General features: G+C 40.0%; 1 protein-coding gene across 31 annotated transcripts in view; it reads right to left on the reverse strand.

Moving 5' to 3' along the window:
- GREB1L (GREB1 like retinoic acid receptor coactivator) overlaps positions 1-13,306 on the reverse strand; it is a 153,837-nt gene that overhangs the window by 72,114 nt on the left and 68,417 nt on the right. For all 31 annotated transcript variants that reach the window (XM_083451520.1, XM_083451518.1, XM_083451515.1 and 28 more), the window contains one exon: positions 8,480-8,579. The gene's annotated coding sequence lies outside the window, so the exon portion shown is untranslated. The remainder of the gene's footprint in view (positions 1-8,479; positions 8,580-13,306) is intronic.

Raw genomic sequence — 13,306 nt, forward strand, 5'->3', positions numbered from 1 at the left:
CTTCAGGTTACACACTCCACTAAGCCAGAAATAGTGCTTCAGGTTAAGAACTTTGCTCCAGGATAAGAACAGAAATCGGGCTTCAGCAGTGCGGTGGCAGTAGGAGGCCCCATTAGCTAAAGTGGTGCTTTAGGTTAAGAACAGTTTCAGGTTAAGTACGGACCTCCAGAACGAATTAAGTACTTAACCTGAGGTACCACTGTATTGGCTTCCCCCAAAGAATTCTGGGAGCTGTAGTTTGTTAAGGGTCTGAGAGTTGTTAGGAGGCCCCTATTCCCTTCACAAAGCTACAATTTTTAAGAGTTCCCCGTCATGAAGGATTGATTGTTAAAATATTACGGGAAGGGTAGCTCTGGAAGGGGAATAGGGGTCTCCTAACAACTCTCAGCACCCTGAAACTACTATTCGCATAATACTTTGGGGAAAGCTATCACTGTTTAAAGTGGTATCACTATGCTTTAAAAGTACAGTATGAATGTGGACAGTGCAAGCTGGGTTCTGCCTGCTTTTGAAGCAGCAGCAAAGGAAACAACAAGCTAAAATGTAAGCCAAGGAAGAAAAAGAGGAGTGCCGCAACTGCTACCACCACAGCAGTAATTCTGAGGAGGGGAAACAGAGTTCGGGGCAATAAAAAGCAGTGGGGGTGGCAGCAGATTGGACAGCAGTTCAGGGGGTGAAATGTATTGCAGTCATCCTGAATGTATGCAACTGAGCTTGCATCACACAGAGATCCACAACCTTTCAGAAACCCCAGTGAACCCTACTTTACAGAGAGTACGAAAACTTTACCAATAAAAACAAAAGAACCATTTTACTGACTCACATCATAGGACCCTCTAGCCCAGATATCTATCTCCAGCATTATCCAGACAGAAGGCTCTGGGGAGTTCTCTAGCAGGCCATAATCATATTAGTCTTGCTTGTCCTCAGGAGCTGATACTCAGAGGGATAGCGACTCTCAACACAAATGTTCAAATTTTTTTAGATTACATGCTGATAACTCAATAAAGCTCTCCACTATGCTTCTGTCTAACCACTTTATTAAAAAAAAACCCTGTAATGTGCCAGTTTCTGGTAACAAATTTTGAAAATTACTTTTTCGATTTAATGATTTAGAAGATTTACAAACTGCATTTAAGAGCAACTGTCCTCATGGAGTAAGCTTTAATACGGTATTAATATATATACTTTAAAAAATTAGACACATTAAAATACCATCCTACAGTACCAGAAAAATAAATGATAAAATGAGCCATAGTAAAAGACCTAATCAAACCAGCATAATATAATTTTAAAACAGCTAACACTTAAAAGGGCTTACTCTTGATAGTTCCACAACCTTCAGAAGAGTGGGGAATAGCAGCCAACAGAGGGCATTCTCTGTAACAGTCCCTAAGTTGTGGAACTCTCTCCCCAGATGTCTGGCATCTTCACTGCACAGCTTTCACCATATGCTGAAGTCGCCCCTCCTTACCCTGGGCCTTTGTTTTAGGACAGTGGTGTCCAAACCTCTTTCAAAAAGGGCCAGATTTGATGAAGTAAACATGCGTGAGGGCCAACCATTTTGCCTGATGTTCTTTGAACCATTAAAATTAAATGCAAGTTAAATGCAAATTAAATTAAATGCAAATTAAATTAAGATGGGGGGAAAATCCAGGAAGCTGAAATATGTCAGGAACATTGTAAAGTACATTACAAATTAGTGGTAATAAAGGTTGTCTGTCAACCTTTAAATTCAAAAAATATGAACAGGAACATAACACCAAGTTGGCACAAACCTCTTGATGAGGGTAGTAAACAAACCAGCAAAAAAAGGTTAGAGGAAGTGTTTGTGTGTATGTGTTTGTCTCCCCCTTTTTCTTCCCTCTCTCCATTGCTGGGGGAAAGACAGTATATATGTGTCTGTATGTGCATGTTATAGTTTGCAACACACTGTATTAAGCTCAGTTTGGGTACCCCTGTCTTGACACATTAGGAGCCAATTATGCAGAAGGTTCATTGACCTGAAATCTGCTTTGCTACAATACACTGTGAATGTGGGCTCAACTGGCATCTACAACCATGGATAAAAGGCGGTTCTTCTTTTAATTAAAAAGCTTTATACTTAAACTTCACTTCATGTTTGTTGTGGCATAGATGGGTGTGTGGCCACCCCAGTTAGTGCTTCTCAGGGCACAAGGCTCTATACTGGCACAGAGCCTTTTTAATTTGCATACTAATGATCTAGTGCCAGCTCTTGTAGTAGTTGCTCCTCCTAAAATTGCATCTAAACATGCTCATCATGCAGTCTTGCTCTCAAGGACGTGGCTTGGCCTGAAAAGGCTATTGCAAGACATTTCAACTTCTTTCATTAGCAAACAGTGTTTCAACAACTATGATAAAACTAAAAAAAATGAACTCCTCCAAAAGGAATTTGGTTTATAAATAGGTTTTTAAATAAAACGAGATCAAGCAAATTAAAATTGTTAAAAGCCACAGGTTTTAGTTCCACAGGCTCCAGGATGTTGTAAATATGTTTTAGTTTGCGGAGAGGAATGTCGTGCTATGCCAGGCTACTCTGGAGTCACCCCTTGCCCACCTCTCTCCATCCGTGGCTGTTCACCATGGGCCTGGGCTGCTCCCACTGCTGTCTGGGGAGCACAGCACGCTGAGCAAGGAGCAAGCAAGCACTGGCCTGGTGGCCATTCAGCGAGGGGGCAGGGCTCAGTGCAGCCTGGCCTGGAGACTGAAGGGCGGCCTGGCCTCAGGAATGTACCCTTGACAGTACAAGGAAGGCAAACCAAGCCCTCTACCCAGCCTGCATGGAGCCTCCGTGGTCTCTGACCTCTGCTGGGGTCATAGCCATGGCAGGAAGGCCAGGCCAGGCTCTGGGTCCAAAGACGCCCAGTGGCAGGCAGGCAAGGGCCGAGATGGGGGCCACCAGGACACGCCTGTGTGGCGATGGGAGCAGCCTCCTGACAGGCTGTTCTGCCACCTCCACCAGGGCAGAGCAGGGGTCCCTGGGGGAGCAAGCACCTGCATAGGGGTGCCTGGTTGCGCCCCCTCGGAATTTTTGCCCAGGGCCACGGCTCCCCTGCCCTCCATGCTACACCACTTAGTAGATGAGAAACGTACTTCACAAAGAGAATAAAGCAGACAATTCAATGGCTATTCCCTAAGACCAGGAATGGGATGCTTCAGGCCTTCAGACGTTGGGCCATGTTGGCCAGAGTTTATGGAAGTTATAGTCCAACAACATCTGGAGAGCCACATGTTCCCCCATCCTTGCTCTAGATGATGGGAAATGATTATTTTCCTTAGACTCACACATACCCTTGCACTATACAAAACTGTAGCCAATTTATTATAATAAACTGATCATGTAACTGCACGTGCATAGTGATTAATTACTCCATAGGCTGCTCTATCAATTATGTAACTATTTTTGTAAACATATCCTCCTTACATGTACAAACATGTAGCACTCATAACCTAGTTTTCCATTAGTCTAGAATGAAGTCTAGAATGAGATCGTCCTTCTACAACATTTGATAATTATTTGTTGCACAGAAATTTTAAAGTCGTGGAAGTCATGCTTAATTTAATTCATGTAATCTACTTCTTATTTACCTCAGTTATGGAAAACTCTTAGTTATTCACAGAAATCACAGGCAAATCAGTGCTGCTCTATCATCAACATAGGGATTTCTGGCTTACATGCTATAGCCGTTTTGTAATATAGTAAAGACGGGCACAGGTGGCACTGAGGTCTAAACAACAGAGCCTAGGGCTTGCTGAACAGAAGGTCAGCGGTTCGAATCCCCCCAACGGGATGAGCTTCCATTGTTCGGTCCCTGCTCCTGCCAACCTAGCAGTTCAAAGGCATGTTCAAAAGCAAAGTGCAAGTAGATAAATAGGAACCGCTCCAGGGGGAAGGTAAATGGCGTTTCCGTGTGCTGCTCTGGTTTGCCAGAAGCGGCTTAGTCATGCTGGCCACATGACCCGGAAGCTGTACACCGGCTCCCTCGGCCAGTAAAGCAAGATGAGCACCGTAACCCCAGAGTCGTCCGTGACTGGTCCTAACAGCCAGGGGTCCCTTTACCTTTAAAGACTGACCATTTGCATCGAGCAGTGCCTTACTCTTGCATGTCAAATAATGAAGTCAACTTACCATACTTTAACTTACTAATTGAGCTTATTGGGGCTTTACCACAAAGGCCCTAGTAAACAGAGGGCTAGGAAAAGTCCTAGGCTCATTTCAAAATGAATTTTCACTGGGGGGTAGGGGAACTCAAAAGGACATTTTAAAATCATGCAAAAAAAAGAAGGCATTTTTAATCTTCAATTAAAAATAATGAAACACATATTTATACAGGATTGCAGCCTGAATTGGTTAAAGGTGCTAACAAGGGACCTCATAAATTTCCAGGCGTATGAGAAAAGTTTATCCCATTCTCTTAGGCTTGACAAGATCAGAGGAGCCGCAGGGGTTTCCCAGTTTCTCTCCATATGCTCAAGTAGAACAAAGGAAAGAATGGAACAACTCTATATCTTAGGTTAAAGGGAGACACGAAATAGAGGAAGGATGTCCCCTCTTATTTATCTTAATATTTATAGGCTGTCTTTCACATAAAATAATAAGTGGTTTGCAACATAACATCAATATAAGTGACAAAAGATTACTAAAAATATATGAATAACAAAAATACCATGGCTAGCCAAAATTCCTAGTAGAGGCAGCACTAAAAATCAGTGTTCCAGAGTTCCGTTGTCAAAACTTCTTTAGATAACCATGTTTTGTAACCAAATGTACGTATCTCTTAATTTTCTCTCATCTGCCTCCAGTACCAAAATAAAACCCACCAGAAACTGCTGGTTTTAAAACCACCACTCTCTTATTTTCTAAATGTTAATATTTTCCAATGCAACTGAGCACTTGTGCAAAACGACAAGCAAGGCACAGGACTTATTTGGCTGCTATAGGTGGTGAACATGTCAGGCAAATAGTTTGATTCCAGATAAAGCTATCGTTCTCATTGATTAGCACATTTCGACATTTTGGGGCAAATGTCAATAACTTAACTCCCTTGCCTTCCTCTTGGTCTTAGCACTCTTCGCTTATATACTGTACATACAAAAGCTTAGTTGTAAATTGAAGAAAAAATGGCTATTTGGTGGTCCAAACGCAGCACTCTGAGGAAAAGAGCATTTTCCTTTTAGAAATGCAAGCTCTTCCTTTCAACATCTTCTCAGTGAGCACAATCTAGCCATAGCCAGTTCCATTCATTTCAACTGAGAGAAGCAAGCATATCCTCAACTCTCCCATTGAACTCAATTGAGTTTAAAGTGCTTAATTAATCTGGACTGCAGAGTGTCCCAAGTCGTTATGAGAAGGAGGGGAAAACCAACTTGAAAGTAAAACTTTAGGAAGTGAAAGTGAATGTCCTTCAATTCTGTAATCATGCTTTCCATTCCTACATCGACTGCACTACCACAGCTGCAAACATTTGGGAAGGATTATCCTTTAATTTAGACAAAAGCAAGCATTCCTTAGGTAAATCAGCACTTCTTCTTTTCCACCATCAGACCCATAAAACCTTTTCACGACACAGATTTCAAGAGAACCCTTTAAGGTTTTAGGATGTCTCCCCTTTTACTAAGTAACAAAATACACCCCATGGTGTCTCATTGACCCCACTCAGCTGTCCTTTGACCTCTTCAATTGTTGTAACCTAACTTCAGGGGCCACAGAACTTGCCTCCCATATCCAAAAAGGCTAATGTTGCTTCCTCCTAGCACCTGGTGAAACAAAATGCAGGGAGCCTTTCTCCCCACCCCCCAACCCACACTACAGCTACTATGCTCCAGATGTTCGCTTCTAAAATCTTTCTGAGAGTTGGCTTGCTGTCTGTGTGGTAACCAAGAAGCAACAATTAAGACCTGGACTATGGCAATGACCCTCTTGTTCATTTGGGCCTGAATACTCTGTTGGGCCTCCTGCCCCTAAGGATACAACAGGTCATAAAACAGGAATAGATCTTTGGCCTCTTGGAAATACTAGGGTATTTAAGTACAACAAGAGACAATAGGAGTCCAATGTTCCATATAAACGAAATCAAGCCTCTTCAACTGACCCGTAGCAAGGAAGAGGTCAGTGGATTCCTCTTTATTTTCCTTCCACATATTAAAATATCAATCACATACTTTCCCTTCCGCTTCTTTTACCCAGCTCCCCATATCTTTACATATTTTATATTTCTGAGAGAGCAGAACATAAATCTTGTTTTCATTAAACATTGGGCTGAAAGAACCCGCAGCTTATGGATTATAGCATGAATTTCTAGATAGAAGGAACAAGCGGTGATCTCTATCACAGAATCTCCCATCCTCTTAATACACTAAAAAAAGCCTACCAATGTAGCGTTTGCAGTTGAAAGAATATATCTGATTTCAATTTGCAAAAATGCACAGTTACAGTTTTCAAATACCATGCCAACTGTTTTTAATTCTTTTCTCGTAGCGTAACAGACTAGACATAAGTAAACAAAATGGAACTTAAACTAGACAGGAGAGCAGTGCTTCTAGTCAGAAAGCTTGCTGACTCAGGCTCAGCTCATTCTGGGTAGAGTTGCACCCACCTTGAAGAAGCAGGTTAGTTCAGGACATCTCTCAGATAAAGCTATAGTTTTGGATGCTAAGGGAGTGGTAGTGTTTTTGTCCCGCTTCAGCTGATATGCCAACTATGCCCATTACTGGGGAAGGCAGACCCAGCCATGGTCTTACAAGACCTGGTTGCAGCAAGATTGGATTACCGGAATGTGTTTTACATAGGGTTGCCTCTGAAAACTGTAGGTGGTACAAAAGATGGTGGCTGAACTGTTGATGGAGACTATCTTTTCGGAGCAAATCAAGTGCACTGGCTTGTCAGTTTGTTCCCAGGCCTGGTTCAAAGGACTGGAACATATATCTTATTTTATTCCTGCAAATCAATTTGGGGCACCTCTGGATGCATGAAGAGATCTATAAATACAATGGGTCGTACAACTAAGTTTTACTCAGAGTAGGTGCACCGAAATTAATCAACCTAAGTTAGTCATGTTTATTAATTTCAATGAGACTACTCTGAGTAGGACTAGAATTGGACAAAATCTAATCTTCCCTAAACTCAGCTTGACACTTTTAAACAAATACCTTTGGACTTGTATAGAAGAGCAGGCCTGTATGTTCCTGCCCAGATTCTGAGAGCATCAGGATATGCCCTCTTAGCTGCCCAGCTCCCATCTGAAGCACAGGGGGGCATTCTCAAGGGCAGCACTCAAATTGTAGAACTCGATTTTACTCTAATACTCCCTCATTTATGGCACCTCTCTCCGCTGAAAACATTTTGAGTTTGGCAGGACTTTTTTTGAATGCTAGTTCTCCATTTTGTTACTATTTTCTTAGTTTGCTTCTGTAATGATGGTTTGGGGTTTTTTATATATGTATGTGTGGTAATAGTTCCCCTTTTGCACTAGGAAGGCAGCATATAAATGTTTATACAAAATAACTGAACCAATATTAAGACAAAGACTAATAATATACAGTGGTAACTCTAGTTGTGGACTTAATCCATTTCGGGGTGCCATTCACACACTGAAAAGTCCACAACTAGAGTGCCTCTTCTGAGCATGTGCGCAGTGCAATTAAGCGCTTCTGCGCGTAGCATGCAGATGGCGTCTGCGCACGTGCGGGCGATGAACCCAGAAGTAAACATTTCCAGGGTTGCCGTGTTCGTAAGCTGAAAGTCCGTAACAAGAGCGAAACACAACACAAGGTATGACTGTATATTGTGTGATATCCAACATTACTCATACGCAGAATACTCACCAGAGACCCACTGAAATCAATGGCCTTAGGTCCTTAAATCCATTCATTTGTGTGGGTCTGCTTTATAACTAACAATGGATACAAACTGTATCTTGCTTAGTATTGGTATTACACATGATTAAAAATATACAAAGCCCATGTTTACTGTCTTTTGTCTAGTAGTTTTGAAATATAAAATGAAAGTTTTGTGTGCAAGACAAAAAAAACACCTTTTAGTTTGACATTTCAGCAAAAATATTTATGCTGTGTTTTTTTTAAAAAAACCAGCATATTCAAAGTTTCAAGACATTTATTGCAACAAATAAGTAACTTGATTCAATGACTAATGGTTTTTACCAGTGTAAAGTAACTAGGAATGATACAAGGTTCCACAAGGTCATAAATTGTGATGTTTATGCTCATGTTACAAGAACGTCACAGAGGCACACACTAACCTAAGAGGTATGAATTCGTGTGCAAATTAAAACTTTGAAATTGATAATGTAATTGAATGCTTCTGAGGAAAATGTCTATGTTAGAAGGCTGAGGAAAAATACATCTTTGTACTTCTCTCGCTGCTATAGAAGACGATGAAGTCACCAATGATAAATGCATAATTATACAAGCTGCATTCTGAATGTGAAAATAACACTACCTTTTTTTATTCCTTTCAACCTTTTCTAAATGTATTCATGATGGACGATTGTTCAAAGGTATTCTGCCACTTGATCCAGATTGGCGAAAGTTTTAAAGATCTGTAAAATAAAATAAAAATAGTTTAAAATCATTGAAAATGGCAGAGAACCAATAATATTATTTGTAGCAACAAACAAGCCTGAAAACAAAATTCTCATATGGCAAACCGACTTAGTAGTTGCTCAATTTTTTGCTATAGATCTAATTATAGTATAGATCAAACACATTTCTGAGAAACAGCAAAACTCCAGAAACTGCTGCCATAATAAAATATTGCAATCTCTCACGTTTGAAAACTACTGAAAACACTGAAAAACCAAATATCAAATAAACCACTTCATATAGTAACACAATGGATCATCAAGCAGTCTCCAGGCAGTTTGTATTTCAATTGAATACAATATGGACACTCCCTTGTGTCAATTTGGCCTAACACAGGGGTGAGTGGTTCTAAATCAAAAATTAAGAAATATGAAATGTGTCTTTTCTTTTGGAATCAAATAAAAAGTTTTCATTCTCCAGATTTGCTATAGTGAAGACATTTGCTTAAAACATTTTCTAACACTGATGAGCAGTTTTAATATTTGAGGAGTTACTTTGCTTTCTAATACACATTTGTACTTATAATTCCATTTGCTACAGCAAAATCTGTTACTTGAAATAAAACCACCTAATTTTACTTATAGAACTAAAGTTCTGTGCCACTAGCAGAGATGCCTGGGTTAAGGGGCATATTATATGCATATTAGGATGATTAAGAGCAGAGTGAAATTTTATAAATATTTTAACTTTAGTACGCTCAAAAGATTTGTCAGGCAACATTTCCCCTTCATAAAAATACCCAAATTTTGGGAGCATAGGCCCAGATTCAGCACCCTCTGTCCACCAGTGCAAGGGCTGTTGCACTAGCATAAGGGCAAAAATTAAGGTTGCACAATATCAAATACAGCACCACAGTTGTAGTACCAGAAGCTTGTTGAGCAACAGAAAGGACTGGAACTACAGCAACAATCTGTTATGGAACCAGAGCAAGAACCATAGAGGCGGCTTCCTGAGGCTTCTCTAGGGCAATTAGTATACTGCTAAGTAACCTTAGTGTGACATCCATTTTCTCCCATAGTTTTACAGAAAGAATATTGTTATTTGTGATAAAAAGGCAACCACTAATTTAAACAATGCCAAAAAACACAACATTCAAGACCTGTATACAGCTGTATACAGCTGTCATACTGATGCCACTGTTGTACTGTTTTCACATGCCATGAGTAGAAACTCTGCGTAAGAGAAGCTTTTCATTTAAGAGAGAATACTAGAACCTGGAAATCAAATGCTGAATACCAGTGACAAGTTCTAAGAAGTGTGCCACAGAGTGAAACTTGCTTTGGAAAAGCCAGTGTGGTGTAGGGGTTAAAGTGTCAGGACCTGGGAGACCAGAGTTCAAATCCCCACTCAGCTATGAAGCTCATTGGGTGACCTTCAACCAGTCACTCTTTCTCTGTCTAATCAACCCCACAGTGTTATTGAGAGAATGAAATGGAAAGGAGGTGAGTCAATGCTACTCCTTGTGCTTCTTGGGAGAAAAGGTTGGATGAAAACTCAGTAATGAAAGAAAAAGAATAGAAGTCCATCACTAATCTGCATTCATAGGCTGCCGACACAAGCGTAAGCATACTTGCATTAAAATGATTCAGATTAAATCCTTGGGAGTGGGATAGCACATAACCATCTTTCATGTGGTAACATAGAAACTCCCTGCGTGGATGGTTTTAACCACATGGAGAACCAATTGTCTGTAGAAATCAGCTACACTCTCTGCAAAGCTTTGCCAAGATTTCTGAGTGGTTGCAGAAGCGTGGGAAAACCCAGCTTAAAAGTGTGGCCAGACTACATGGTTCAAGCCATTAAACAATCCATTTTTTAAGTCACCATCACCATGTGGTCATGTAATTTCCCCCTCCTTTCCATGAAGCATGGCATATTGGGAACATTATTATTATTATTAAAATTTGTATACTGCCCTTCATCCAAAGGTCACAGGGTGTTTCACAACATAAAAATACAAAACGGGAATACAAAATACATTATAAAACAAACACCAACCAATAACACCCACCCACAAACACTATTTATTATCTAATCGAGCAACGTACAGCTGTCTCCAGGAGTCCAAACACATTTCCTTTTGTCTTTCAAAGTAGTTGCTGACAATGGAACATGACCTTGAGATGCAGTTCCATTAATTATATCTTATTGGGTAGGTTTTCTATAATTATTATTTTTGGGTGGACTGTGTCCTATAAGCAGAACAGTTTGATTTTCAACCAGCACACAAGTTAAAAATCATGCCAATAGTATAGTGCTGAGGAACTGGAAGCAGAATACTGTAAAAGCAGAGACTTTGACTGCTTTCCACAGCTTCCCAAAAAGTATGGTGCTAAGAATAATTTAAGACTCTAGCTTCCCAGTAGAGTAGGAGACAGGCCTGCCACTATCATACAAAAGAGCTTGGGATAAAGTCAGTCACACTAAACTCTTTATTTGCCCCATTTTCAGCGCTCGCGCTCTCTCTCTTGCTCGCTCTCTCTCTTTCTCTTTCTAAGGTGCACCAACTTTCCACACTGCCAATTTTTAAAACTCCTGCAAACACGAGATGGACATCGAAGTCAAGCTACATGGTTTTTTTGACCATACTGCAGAACTGTGCAAAGACTTTACTTATTATTATTTACTATTTTTGAAGTCCACAATACAGTTCCTTCAGGGCAGAAATCACTATTTTTGGGGCCACGTGCTGAACATTTCACCTGCTAGTAATGACATCTTTGTATTTTCTTCTAATTACACTCAAAGCTAAGACCTTTGGCCCTGGGCCACAGACCTCTATTCAAGCTGCACACATTCTCTTAAGCACCCTGATCCTTTGTTGTCATTCTCAGTCTTTCATCTATTATTTACATCCATTGAGAAGGGAGCTACTCTACCATTTGTGAAGCTTTAAAGCTTCTAATCATCTTAATTTCTTTGCCTTTTCTACCCCTGCTTCCCCCCACCCCACAACACAGCAAGCAATTTGACAGAGTCGTTTATTCAAGCCAACAGTTTTGACACCTCCGAAACCTTGTCAAAAGTAGAAGAGCACTCTCATCTGTATAAGTCTGCTCTTATGAGACAGCTTCAGCACCAGCAGCTTAAAAAATAAATAAAATCAATTTCATTCCGTAAGACATATCAAACACAATTAAGCTTCACTAAGAAATCACGGAGCTAGCTTTTGAATTGAAACAACGGGGAGCAATTCCAAATGTTTACAATTTAAATGCTTTCTTTCTTTTGAAAGCATGAGTGCTAATGATATAATCAGGCAAAACTTCCTATTAAACGAAGCAACTAACAAAACCCTATCGCTTTTTTCACGAGGAAGGAAGAAAATCAGGCAACAACACTTTGAACCACGAAGGAGAGCTGCCTGAGCTCTTTCTTTCCTTCTTTTTTTGGAAAGGGCTTGAAGAGTATGGCCTAATGCATATCACACATGCGCAAAACACAACATTAAAAAATACCATGCTGTTTCAGTGCTACAGAATACAGAGGCTATTTTCCTATACAGAGAGACCATCACAGTTCTGACTCTCCTGCTGATGGCAAAATACAAATAAAAAAGCTGATGAGATTGTTTTTTACCATGATTTTGATGACCAGCTCTGATTCTTACACCTACTAAAAAGTCTTGATGACAACATATGATCCATCTTGGTGCTTTCTTTTGGTACTGCCTTCCTTCCCAACTGTGCTTCCTTGTTGCCTGCCTGTTCTGAAAGCCTCCAGCCCCTTTGTCTTTTCTTATTTTCACCATTTGCTTCAACTAGCAGTCCACTTGAGACTCATCCATCTTATACATCCTCAAGTGACAGATGCTCTTAGAAATGACCATACTGCTGCATGAACAAAAGATAACATCACCTCTAGGAACTCAAGGGAGAAATACAACAGCAACCTTAACACTGCGTTCTTCTGATGGTTGCCACATCGTAAACCTCTCAGAAGTGAAACAAGAAAAGCAGTAACAGAGAAAACAATTTAGTAATAATTTGAATGACACTTTCAAACTTTGCGTTTTTCATACACTTATGTTGCGCTGTTTATAAGCTAAAGGATGAGATCCATGCAATTCATCCACTCTGTGAATTGCACTTTAAAACAGAGGACAACCTCAATAGGAACCCTAATACACATTTTCAGGTAATCACTTTGTTTCAGTGCAAAAAGTAATGGAGAATGATGTGTATTTACTAATATGCACACAAAGTATGGAGATTAATAGTAAAAAAACAACAAAACTTTAAAATAAAATTTATTTTTATTTAAGAGCTAGAACTGTTAAATACATTTGCAGTATGCTTCAGCTGACTTTGAAGGGATTTTGTTCTTGTATATATTTTAGAGCAGATGTTTGTTTGTTTGACATTAAAGGGACAACAGCAGACCCAGAACATAATCATACCATGTACATTCACTGTAGTCTTTAAACATTTACTCATAAGTGCAATTAGTCATGACACAATGTGTAGCTTGGGATGTTAAAAAGAAAGATAAAAGAAAGAAAAGGATGCTGTGAATAGCTATAAATCACTTCTCTAACAAAGGAAGGTCATATTAAGATCTCCCAGCAACAAACTAATGAGACGCCACATATGAAAACAGTCATTCCTCTCTACTAAGAGAAAGCTATGGACTGAAAGTACTCATTTCTTTCTAGGGAAAGGGTCAATTTTATTTCCTCCCAGTC

The sequence above is a fragment of the Podarcis tiliguerta genome (genome assembly GCF_965153285.1).
Source record: "Podarcis tiliguerta genome assembly, chromosome: 7".
Classification (NCBI taxonomy): Eukaryota; Metazoa; Chordata; class Lepidosauria; order Squamata; family Lacertidae; genus Podarcis; species Podarcis tiliguerta.